The sequence below is a fragment of the Pseudopipra pipra genome, chromosome 8, assembly GCF_036250125.1.
Source record: "Pseudopipra pipra isolate bDixPip1 chromosome 8, bDixPip1.hap1, whole genome shotgun sequence".
Lineage (NCBI taxonomy): Eukaryota > Metazoa > Chordata > Aves > Passeriformes > Pipridae > Pseudopipra > Pseudopipra pipra.
The window spans coordinates 36,479,802-36,492,471 of NC_087556.1; the positions used below are offsets into that span (position 1 = coordinate 36,479,802).

The window sequence follows — 12,670 nt, forward strand, 5'->3', positions numbered from 1 at the left end:
TAGATGACCCTGCACAGAGTGCACATGGAGGCTCTTGCTTCATTAAATAATTTACAAGCTTAGCTAGTCTTTGTTGGGTTTTTATGTCCTCTGCCTTGCCATCTCTCATGTTCTCTGGTTTAGGCAGTGTGTTCTCCAAAGCACAGCAGGGTTCTGATTGCACCCCCTAAATTTGGCAGCAGATCCAGCTGTGGCTGGTGCTGCTCAGTCTCCAGAAATGGTGCTTTTGGCAGTGAGGTGTCCCTTTCCTTCAGAGGATGAGTTGTACAGCACAGCTGGCTGGTTCATACAGTGTCTTCATTTGCTGGAATTGCCTTTCTTGGGTCATATTTCCTCTGCCTTTCCACCTTTCCACCTCAGGGGCAGATGTGGAGGTGGTGACTGCAGCCACATGGACAGATCCTGTCCTGGCCCTGCTGTTCCTCCTGCTGCCCACTTGATTTGGCTGCTGCCCAGAGGTTTCAGGGGAAAAGTCACCTGACAGCAGGAGGTCTTAAGCCACACAAGCTGTTCCTTCCTTGCTCTGTGCAATGTGGGTGGTTAAGAGGACTTGGTGTAATTTCTGCTGGTAGAACTTGCCAGAAGTGTGTGCCAGGTGAGGACAGGGGGCCCAGGGAGGCTGGTGGGCACATTGCCCAGCCCTGGGCAGCTCAAGGGCCACCCCAGTGCAGCCTCCTGCTCTGGAGCTGGAGGAAGGCACTGTGTACTGAGCTGCCCCTTCCCCACCTGCATGAGGGACGTGGCAGGTCCTTGCAGTGCCCTCCAACACCCAGGGAGAGGGTTTTTGTCAGGGCTGTCACATCACTGATGTTCAGCCCTGGTTGGCTTGGTGCCTTCCCTGTCCATGTGCCCTGTGAGCACCCGTGGCGTGGCAGTGGGGCTCTGAGGAGGTGTCTCTGTAGCTCTGCTTTGGGTGTAGCTGAAGGAGACAAAACTACAGGGTTTGTGGCACCAAAACAAACAGAAAGGTGGGGTAACCTTTGCATTTCTCTGCCCTGAGGAGCTGGGTGGGCAGTCTCTGCTGTCAGATGTGCCTGGGTGTGCAGTGCTGCAGAAGCAGCACCACTGGTGCAGCCCTGCCTGCCCCCATGGGTGTCTCTGGTGAAGCTGCCTGGAGGAGAAGGGTATTCATCTCTTGTGATGTGGTCACCAACAGAAGTTGGTCACCAAAATCAGCACAGTAAAGATTTTCTTCCTGATATCTGATCTAAACCTACCCTCCTTCATCCCAAAGCCATGACCCCTTGTCCTATCACTACATGCCCCTGTAAATCCCCCACACTGAGTGTTTTCCTGTGGTTATCCCATGCAAGGACTCATTGAATCCTTTCCTTGCTGGGTTCCTTGCTGCCTGCAGTGTGAAAGCAATAGCAGGCAGTGAGGCTTCCTCATGGAACAGGTCTCTGCTCCTCTTTTGTCCTAACTCCATGTGTGAAATTCCTGTTTATGCTCTTGTACAGATCTTCTTTACAGGGCCATCGTTAAGGGTCTCTCTGTGGGATCAGCATCTCTAAGTGGTGCTTTGTATTCACTGTTGCTGCACAATTGGTGTTCAAAGTGATGGTGTTGGTGCCTCTTGTATTTTTTCTTTTTTTTTAGTCCCCGGGTGAGCTGCTTCAGGGAACTAAACAAACAAACAAACAAAACCAGGCAGGTGAGTGGTTTTGTGCTGCATGCCCTCCCTGGAGCAGCTGCCTGTGGAACTGTGCAGAAGAGTGGCTCTGGGAAACACTAGTGCTGAAGTCAGCTTAGTAAATAAGACCCTTTTAACTGCTAAAAAAAGTCTCATTTTCAGACTCCTGAGGGACTTCTCCATTTTTCATGGCCATGAACATTGCTACTTTTCTAAACAGTCAGGTAAGAGCTGCCCAGTGACACTGGTGATGGTCCATGGGGTGTGGAATTGGTGGTGCTGCTCCAAGGCCTCTGTGCAGGTACATCCTGTGCCATCCTGAAGGGATTCAGCAGGTTAAGAGCACGATTTTCTCTCAGTGGGAGGTCATGGTGTTTTTTGACTGAAGGGCAGTTCTACATAAAGATTTGTTCTGCAGACAACTTTTCATCAAAAAAAAAAAAGTAAATCCATTATAACACTGTCAGCTTAAAGAGTTTCAATTCCCTCCTAAACAAGATTTTTTTATATGTGTCTGTGCCTTGGTAACAACTCACAGAAATTTTAAAACTGTCTAGTTGGATACCTAGAAATCAAGCTCAGAATTGTCCCTTTTTTTATTAGGGGTTTGGTTTTGCAGAAGCCATTTATTTTTAATGAGTTGATTATTTTGACTTCATTTTACCAACTCTCTGCTCACGTTGCTTCCTTGAGATGAAAAGATGATGTAAAATGACTTACTGCAAAATCCCAGCCTCAATAAACTTAATGTTTTGATGGAAAGAAGGTGAGCAAAAGAGCCCAGACTCCTTGCCTTTTTGATCTGCATTCAGACATTCTTGATTGATTGGCACCTAGGGGATTGCCCAGCATGAGATGGCACCTATACTCCAATTTTGTGCATGAAATAGTCTGGCTTTTTATCTAAATTCCCGAAATCAAAAGAAAAAGTATTTGTAAAACATTTGCATTTCTGTTGCTAATAAATGCTAAACTCTACCTTAGACCTGTAGCTGTGATCTTGTGCAAACAGAGGCAGATGAGAGTCAGCAGACAGGCATCTGTTTGATCAAAGACAAGTGGAACATTGCAGTGAAAATCCAGCGTGATTTCACCTGCTATTGAGCAGTGCCCAAGTGTGTACCTGAAGTGACAGCTTAAACAAATATATCGGGTAACCAAGGGCCGTGGAGCTCTTTGTGATTCAGAAACGTGTTGGTCTCCTTTGGAGGTTTTACACTGAGCAGTCAGCAGTGATTTCCATGAGCTGTCTTTGGGGCAATCATTGCTCCAGTTCAGCGTTCCTCATTTTGTAGCGCTGACTACAAATTCTTCCTTTTTTATTTTGGGCACTTATTTAGGTATTAACAAACTTCCTGGTCCCATGCCTCTCACTAAAGATGTTCTTAAAGAGAGTGACACAAATTACTGCTGGTTTCCCGTTGGCCACGAATTCACTTTTCATTAGGAACTGCCACAAAAGCAGCGCTTGCTTTAATCAGCCCTCGTCTGGGTGTTTGGGAAGGCTTGCAAGGCTGACTGGCTTCCTCGACTTGATCTGTGCTCACAGTAATGAGGCGTCAGGCTAATGAGACCACTGCCATCGCAATTACCAGCTTATTAAATCCTAATTAGGGCTCCAATTCTGCTCGGTGCTGAGCGCCTGTTGTAAGTAGCTGGATGTTTTCACGTGCCCGTTTTTGATGTCCAGTTGAAAGCAGCGCTTGAGGAGCATTGAAGCTCCCTGTTCACGTCTGAGCTCTGTGTCAGTGCTAATGGGGTAATTGTCTCTAATGATGCTGGCTGTGTGTGATGGTCAGAGCTGCCTTTCCTTCCCCTGAGAAGCCCGGCATCAATGTCCTTGTTAAATGGGCTGTGATTCACACGGCAGAAGGCTGCGTGGTGCTGAAGGACAGTATTTCCTATATAATGTTCTGTGGCAGATTGTTTTCTGCACATTCATGCACTAGTGAAAGGAGTTTGCAACTTTATTGTTCATCAGTGCCAATTAAATGCAAACTCAATGTTAGCCAGACATGCTTCCTCCTGAATAAACAACTCAATTCTGTCCTCCCGAGGCTGGAGGATTGTAAATGTGCAGTGTCTCTTTTAGAATCTAATTGCCAAGTGACCTTCCCACTGCCTGTTTTCTGCTCTGTACGAGTTACTGAGCTGAGCAGGCAGTGCCAGCACCAGAGCAGGGCACTCTGCAGAAGTGCATTGCAGAGCACTACAGAGCATCTCTCTTCCTGTCACAGGCTGCTTGTTTTGCTGTTGTTTCTGTCAGAGGAAGGTTGTATGAGCCCTTCTAGATTTCCATCTTGTGCAGATGAAGTTTCAGGCTCACCTTGGCTAGCCTGTGGAGCTGTGCTGCTCGTGGCAGGGGTGTCCTTGCAGGATGTGAAGCCTTCCAGCTCAGTCTGACGGCAGGGGCTGCTCCCAGGTCTGGAGAGGCCGGGACTGTGCTCCCTTCTCACCCATCAACCCCCAAAGGCTGAGCTTAGGGAGAGCCCTCTGTGGTAGGTCCCTTGCTGGAAAGGGACTGGGTTTTGTGCCTCAGTGCCTGTGTAACTGTGGGCACACACACATTGCTGAAGGAGATCCTTTCCACCCTGGAGCCTCTCCCCATCCACCAGCCAGCCAGGACTCCTTGTGCTGCTGTGCAGATGTGACACTCTCTGTAGATCCAAGGTAAAATCAGCATTGCAACAGCTTTGTCATGCCCCAGTCTTTCTCATATCTTTTTTTTTTTTGATACTGTGCCATTCCTATTTACCCAGCAGTGCCTGCTCCAGCAGCTTTCTGCTCTGTGTGTGCTGCAGAGGGGATGCTGTTCCTGGTGCTGCTGCACGAGTGGACAGTGCCAGATGTACTGCAAACAGCCACATGAAACCAGTCCTGTCCCACCTGAAATGAGGCTGGATTTTATCAGAGGTGTCTTTTAAGATACATATTCTTAGCTTTTAGTGCTGTGTATTCTCACAGTGGGGTCACCTGCACCTCTAAAATTGAGCTCAAATGAGGCTCCCACAAACCCATTGCTCCAAAATGCTTCCCTAATCTTTCTCAAAAGCTAGTAAAATGGAATGGGGCTTATTTTTCAGAAGTAGTTGAAGTTGTAATTTTTTTTATGCTCCTCTTGAGTTAGAGATGAAAGTTAATTTCCTGAGTTTGATCTTGATGTCTCTCACAGCTCTCCCCGTGGCTATAATGAAGTGGTCTTGAGTGCCCAAGGTGCCTGGAATGAATTCTCCATTTTTGAGGGTTGTTAACCTCATGTAACAGAACACTCAAACACTTAGTATTAATAACTGGTTCTTTGCTTCCACGTTAATTGGAGGAATGGTGTCTTGTCTTTGTTTTTTGAGTGGTGAATTGAATGCTGAATGTGGCAGCCAAATTGCATTTCTCCTTCTTTCTCTCTCTGACTCCTCCCAGATTTAAAGTTTCATCACAACTTTCAGCAGTCCACGTCATTATTGGGATTTCATTAGCAAGGTTGCTAATGAGAAATTAAATTGAGACCTAAATGAGCATTTTTTCTCAGAGGGACAACAAATTGACCCACACTCACTGTAAGAAGCAGTAAAAAGCAGGACTTGGGTTCTGTGCCATCCTGGACAGTTTCCTCACAGAATGTGTTTGGAGTCTTACCAGACCTGGGGGAACCTGCCTGGCTTTTAGTAAGAGAATATGTTGCAAGATGCATTTGTACCTTCATGTTGCAGTTTTAAGCTACTCCCTGAACTTGGCAGTAAGGCAAAAGTGTGTAAAGCAGGTAACCCCCCCCATATTTAAGTGCAATTCCAAGAGTTCATTTCCCATCTGTTCAGTAATGGAAAAGGTCTTACCTATTTAGCTTCTTCTTCTCCCACAATATGAAAATGGAACACAGCATTTAGATGTTACTGTAATAATTGGACTTTAAAGCATTTTGAAATACATGGAGTCCTAAACCACTCTGGATGTCAAAGGAGAGATTTTGAGCCATGACTATCCCTGAGAAAATCCAACTTGTTTTCTGACTTGCTTTGAAAATAGAGATGTTGCTGGCCTGACACTAACCCTGCTTTCTGTTTTCATTTTAGAGCAAAGATCTATTTCCACCCAAGTGAAATGTCATTGGCTCAGCTGTCAAGCTCTTTGGAGGACAGCAATGATTCTTTCCTTCCCCTTCCCTTACATTCTTGCTATCCTGCTGGTTTGAATTAACAAAGCCCTGTTCTTACATTTGAAATCCTAGAACAGTTTGGCTTGGAAGGGACCTTTAAAGGCCCTCTAGTCCAGCCCCTCTGCAGTGAGCAGGGACATCTTCAACTAGAGCAGGTTGCCCAGAGCCCCATCCAACCTGGCCTTCGATGTTTCAGGGCTGGGGCAGCCCCCACCTCTCTGGTTCCTTGCTGGGCACTTGTGTAAAGGCAGTGGTGGAAAATCTGGGCTTTATGTACTCAGGCTTAGTCCAAGTGACCCTGTCTGCTTGGCTCAGGGCTTTTCTAGTCTCTCTTTTGGGGTATCTCTTTTACCTCTCAAAATGGACTTGGGCTTTTGAAGGAGATTGGCCCAACAGAGAATAAGTACTGAGGCTACGGTGCTGACCCCACACACCAACCTGTCCTTGGCCTGTTCAGTGAGCAAAAACACTACCCAAAGCAGGAGCCTTCGAGCTGTGAGACACCAGTTGGCCAAGAGAGTACTTTCTAATTTTTCGAGCAGGCAGATGATCCGGGGTTTGCCTGCTTTGCTCCCAAACTCTCTTTTCAGAGCAGCCCTGCACCAAGTGGGCAGAACACTGAAGGAATGAGTTGGTTCTGGCAGGACTAGGACATGGAATGGTTATACAGCTCAGCTTGAGGATGGCACAGCTGTCAGGTTTGCAGCTGATATTGCAGGTGTGATCACCTGGGCAGTGCTGGCTGTGCAAGGCTCTGCTCCCCACCAGGTGCTCAGCACTCCAATAACGTGAAATTTGGCCATTTCTCTCATAAATCCCCTGCCACCTCCTGTGAATAAAGACATTCCTTACAGTGCTGTCTGTAACACTTGACAGATCCTTACACTCTTATCTATCACATCCAGCAATTTCTGGTGTCACATCCAGGAGCTTTTTTACGTCTTCCTCACCTTCCTTACTCTCAGGCAAGGGCCTCTTCAGCAGCTGACCCAAGAAACACAGAGATACAGGTATGATGGAGCCTGTTGCTGCCACAAGTGAACAAACCATGTTCATGTCATAGGTGGAGAGAAGTGACTCCCCTTATCTAGGATTTTTCACAGCATACCCCTTTGTGGGTCACTCTGGGACTGTGGTAATCTGCAGGAGAAACAAAAGCAGAGCTCTTAACAAAAGAGCCACAGGAAAGAATATTCAAATATTTGTATCTGGAGTGCTGTTCTTTATCCCAGAGTTTTAAAGAAATGGCTGGAATCTTCCAAATATAGCCCTGGGTTTAATAATTAGGCTCAAAGGAAGTGGTCTGCTGGATTCTGAAGGCTTCAGCCTCACAGAAACACGTATTTATTTGCGTTGTTCTGAATCCCAGAGAAGAGCTGAGGAGTGAGTGTTAAGCACTGCCCAAAGCTCCGGAAGATGTGAATCTGTGAGATCGATCTCTTAATTACAGCGGCTGAATTTCCTGAAACCTTTATTCTCCAGCATAACTTTATTGAAAGATCTTGGCTGCAATTAACCTTTAAATGCTGAGGCAGTTGCAAGGACTGCTGAATCCCTTGGTGCATTAGGAGATTAGGGATGCCTTTCCATGGTAAGAATTGGGTTTCTGAGCTGTCTGGGAACGGGTCATTTCCATTGTCTCTCCCCTATTTAGATTTTGTGCTGTGTGCAGCTCCTTTGTACTTATCCATTTCCTCCAGGTCTGCACTGTCACACCTTCCTCCATGCCCTTGGGCTTCTTGTTGCAGCCGAGGAAAAACATTTAAAGTTATGCACGAGTGGCTGCTGTTCAGGACAGGCTTCAGGAAAGTCTGTGGGCTTTGTTTTTTTGTTAGCAAAGACAGACTCATGGAATCCCGAAGAAGATGCTGAACCACAGACTCCTGAGCACATCGCATCCTTTTCTATTTGCCCTGTGAACAGCAAACGCTGCAAATCACCCTTTTACCGTGGCCATAAGTTCTTAAAAGACTCCACTTACTGCCTGAAGGAAGGCCATTTACAGGTTGGCAGGTTACATTAGCATGTTCAGGGTTACAATTCACCAAAATAAATATTCCTAAACTTCTCCAGTTTTCCAGCAATTTGACTGGAGCTGTTATTCATGTACCTCACTTCTTTCTGTTCAGGAGCCGCTGTTCAAGCTGTTAAGTGAAGGCAGGAGTCCTTAGAGATACCTGTTGCTATGTGAATGGCATGTTCTGGCTTTCACACCTCTTTGTGCATCGATTAAAGTGGAAAACAATCGTTTTCACTATCTTGCACATAAACTGTGAAGTTTAATTTAGGGTTGGAAGTGCCCAGAGGTGATTGATTCTGAGACCAGAAAAATGTATGGTTTTGCTGCCCATTTGGTAAATTGGTAGCTCTGATTTCCAGGTCCTGAACAGGCTCTCTGAATAAATGAAAATTTTTCATGTTGTTGCTGGAGATGCCTGTGGCATAGCAGAGGAGAGAGAGAAAAGGGTAATGAGAATTTGTAACGATTGATAGCTGCAGGAATTTTGATCAGATTAAGGCAATTACTGATGGGATAATAATCATTAGTACTTTGTTATTAATACAGAGATGAATTGCTAGAAAGCAGTGTGCTGGGGTGAACAAGAATCTTTGATACACTGCCTTTTTTTTTTTTTTTGCTGGTGCCTTTTTTTTTCCCTTGCTAATCATGATGCAAACTAGATGGCAAAACAGGCTGAAAAACGTGGGTGACTGAGCAGGGGAGCAATGTGTGGGAGCAGGAAGGGGTGTGGTGCCTGTGCAGGAGGGTGGTGGGAGCACTGCTGGGCAGTGTCACCAGCCCTGTGCCTAAAATGGAGCAGAAAAAGTAGAGAGTGGGCAGAAAAGAACCAGAGACAAGAGAACAGCCTGGCAGCAAGAGAGGGAAGCAGACATGCCTGTTTAGCTGATGGAAATACTAACTTGATCAGAGCAGGCTAATGCCTTCATGGAGGTGGTTCGTGGGGTTAAAAGGGCTCTTACATGTAGCAACAGAAATAAGAGTGAGAGGGACTGATTAGGAGTGAAACTGGACAAATTAAGAACAATTTCTTTTTATGATATCACCTGCAGGAAGAAGCTGCTTGGAGGGTGGCAGGTTCTCCATATCCAGATGTCTCCACGTCTAGACTGCCTCATTGTTAAGAATTTCACCTTTTGCCCAATACATTCTGTGCTTCAGTCAGCTGCAGGTTTTCCTGTTTCCAGCACGAGCAGGCTGGAGCTCCATGACAAGGGTGTTTCAGCAGTGACTGTGTGCTCATCACTCCTGCCTGGCCACGGGTTCTGCATGGGGCAAATCCAGTCCTTGGGCTTTAAAGCATCTGCTTAGAAAAGCATCCCCTCCATCCCAATGGGCCAGAGCCAGCAGGAATCACCTGCAGCTGAGCTTTGTCCTGCACTCCAATCCTACTGAAGATAAACATTTCCAAGAGGAGCTGTAGATGCTTTAGTTAAAAGTTCCTGTTATAGCCCTTTAGGGAGCTTTGGAGTATAAGGCAAGTTCCAGGTTTCTGCACAGACACACGTGTATAGTGAAGGCCCTGCAGTAATCATGGGAACTGTAATTAATGAGCTGTGTCACAGGGGTGAGGCATCGAGGGCTGGTGCTGAATCAGATGTTGATCCTTTAAGGAGAATTTCCTGTTGCTGATGTTGATGCTGATAATTGTGTTCCTAAGGTAGAGGAGATGAGTGAGAGATCAGCCTGTTGCAGCTGGCTGGCTCTGCTGGGAATGCAGATGTGTGCTGAGGGGGAGGATGAGTGGCACTGATATTTGTGTTGGCAGTGCCCAGTTTGGATGTGTGCAAACCCAGGATGTGTACAAACCCAGGATGAGGTCCAGCTCTGGTACAACAGACTTAAAAATAAACAGCCTGAGGAATGAAGTCAGTCATGGTACGTGCCCTGTGGTGAGGTGTGAGAGCCAGTGCAGAAGTCCCTGTGCTGGGAATGGGGCAGATGTGGAGTCCTGTGTCCTGGACAAGGGTCTGTCTCCTGCCCTGAGGAGTTTCTCCAAGCTGGGACTTGGAGACAAGTTTTAACATCACTCTCTTCTTTAAGCAAGAAACCCTCTGCACCCTGTAAAGCCTGCACAGCTGTCCTGAGATGAAGGAGCTCTGGGGCTGCTGCCTGCTCCCTGACTGCAGCAGTGATGGGGGCACGTGCAGGTTCAGGGGGTTCAACACAGGAAGCAAATGTCAGCAGTGAGCCTGTAACCAGAGCCTTGGCTCTGCCTGCAGGAGGGGCTTTATTCACCTTCCTTTGAGAGGGGATCCTTCAAGGGAGGGGATGACTCTCGAGGTGGCCAGAGAGCAAACAGTGCACTATGGGTGTGGAGAAGGAAAGACATCAGGTTTGATAAGTGTTTGCCCTGTGGTTTTCTTCCAGGCCTCTAGGGTAAACTACAATGGGAAAACAGATGGGCAATGACTCTGCATCTGCCTGTTCCTCTCCCTCCCATTCCCCAGGCCTGGCAGAGCGCCTGGACTGTTCCAGTGAGCTCTTGAGCAACCTCAAAAAGTGCACCCAAGATGTGCTGTTTCCCAAGCTTGGGAGTGCAACCAAGCTCAAAGCAGTTACCCCCAGGTTTCATGAGCTCGTGCTTTGTGTTTGAGAAGCTCATCTGCTCACCCTTGGCATGAGAACATCAGCTTGAGCCAAATAGATGTAATGCCTCAAAAATCAAAGAGCAGCCTGATAATGATACTGTGTTCTTCTCCCTGGCAAGCCAAGAAAAACTGGAGGACCCTTTCAGTGTCATATCCAAGTAGTGGATTTGGCTGCTGCCCTTCATGTGTGAGATGCATTTTCAAGTGGGAGGACGAGATCCTGAGCTGCTGCCTGATCCTGAGGGCATGGCCCAAGTTCACAAAACCTGGGGAAATATCTCACATTAAAATGTATGCCCGGATATGTAGGCATTGAAAAAAACCCTAGCCTTATTTAAAAACAAATAGGAAAAAGCCACAGCCTTTGGCAGTAAGGAATATCTCAGAGTCTGAAAGAAGACAAGTCTTTTATTTTTGTAAATCCCACAAAGAGAAGTCGTGCAAGTTCATTCTTTTGCTTTGAATCTCATTTTATCCCCTCATTCCTTCTGCATTTTCTGTGGAGTTTCCAGTTGCCTGGCTGTCCTGGGTGCTCTCTTCTCTTGTTTTTACACATCACCTGGGGAATCTTGCATGCAAAGAGCCTTTTTCCCTAATTTGATCCCAGAGCCATGATAAGTCTATGGAAACGAGGTGGTGCAACAGTGCATGGAAAACCACCAAGCTTTTCCCTGGGACGTGCAGGTGGATGATCTGACACTGCCCCAGCACACAGTGCTCTTTGTTTTCTCCATGTTCCTTCTGGGAGCAGCTGATGGTGGCACCAAACTGTGGAAAGCTCAGGGAGGAAGAGTTCCTCCCTGGGGCCGGGGGTGGGAGCTGGGCTGGGGGTTAGTGGGTCTTTCACCCCTGCAGGGGCTCTGGCACAATCCCTCCCTGTTGCACTGCTCCAAGGAACCCTGCCTGCACCTGAGCATCCATCCTCTCCTCCTGGGGAGGAATAACTCAGCAGCTTGGATGCAGGATCTGAGGAACAGTGTTTTGCTGCCTCTTCCTCTTGCCTCTTTTTATCTGTCCAAAAGTGACACCCTCTCCTCCTCTCTGGAACTGCCAGGCTTGGCAGCTCAGCCTTGTGGTGACAGCAGCTCCTCCTGCACAGGGTGGGTCTCGTGCACAGCCCTTGCTCAAGCCTTAGGCAGCTTCCAGGCTCCTCCATCCAGGGGAGAAGCCAGATGAGTAAGTGCAGGGTGATAAACGGCCTGTGCTAGCTGGGACTGGGGAGGGAGATAAGGCTTGTGATGTGGAAATCACCAGCCATGGGAGCCTTAGCAGGGGATGCTGATGAACAACGTGGCTTTCCAGAGATTGTTTTGCTTCTAATCCTGCACGGCTTGTGGATGGCACTGATGAGGAGGAGTCTTGTCTGAACTGGAATTTACATGGAATCTTGATTCTTGGAACGGGCTGAAAATCCCCAAGCCCCAAATTACGCAAATCCAGTGCAAGGTTTGCTTTCATTTTTACATTAAATCATTACTATTTGTAGCTGACCTTCTCTGACTTTGGGTTGTCACAGGGACAGAACACGTTTTCACCAGGCCACTGGATATGGAGTCAATTTTCACAGCAGCAGGAAATTAGCCAGGGCTTGTCTAGCTGCTGGAAACCTGCTTCATCAGGAAACAGGAGAGGGAGTGTTTCTGATCTCAGGCTTGAAGTCAGGCACAAACCAGTTCTTAGGATGCTGTTCAGCTGCATTTGGTTTGAGATCTGCACTCCATCTTATTTTTGGCTGATGAGATGATTGGGGATGACGAATTTTCCCAAGGGGCTGCGGCTCTGGTTCTGTCCAGTCTGGAGTAAGAAGGTAATAAATTTAGGTACTAATCCATTTAGACTGAAACTGTGATTCCAGAACAGGTTTGCTCAGTGCAGTCCCATTCCATGAGAGCAGGTGCAGTGGATATTTCCCATATGTATTTGTAAAATCATTTAAAATATATTAATTTATTTTTATGAGTGCTTGTCATTGCATACTGTCAGCCAGGAGTGCACCCCTGCTAGATTATCTCTGTAGCAACCCTACTGAGCAACAAGCAGCTGAACACTTTTATAATCTGTTCAGTGGCTGCAGGAGACTCCACTGGCTTCTTTTGGGCTGCAAAAAAGAGAAAAGCTTCTGGCTGAGGGCTGGGGGCAGGGCAGAGCCCTGGGGCTTTCAGCTCCTCTGCCCTCAGTTCCCTCACCTCTGCTGCAGGCAATGCCCCAGGAGTTGTTCCACCAAACCTGGGGGGCTGTTATTAAATGAGAAACAGGTTGCATTTGGGTTGAGGTCA

At 47.2% G+C, this 12,670-nt stretch overlaps 1 protein-coding gene across 5 annotated transcripts in view; it reads left to right on the forward strand.

Moving 5' to 3' along the window:
- Nucleotides 1–3,979: 3,979 nt before the first annotated feature.
- Nucleotides 3,980–12,670, forward strand: part of PRLHR (prolactin releasing hormone receptor) — a 53,784-nt gene continuing 45,093 nt past the window's right edge. For 3 of the 5 annotated variants that reach the window (XR_010432411.1, XR_010432410.1, XM_064663672.1), the window contains exon 1: nt 3,981–4,303. The gene's annotated coding sequence lies outside the window, so the exon portion shown is untranslated. Of the gene's footprint in view, nt 4,304–12,670 lie in introns of all 5 variants that reach the window. The other 2 variants (XR_010432412.1, XM_064663673.1) reach the window with 1 other exon arrangement.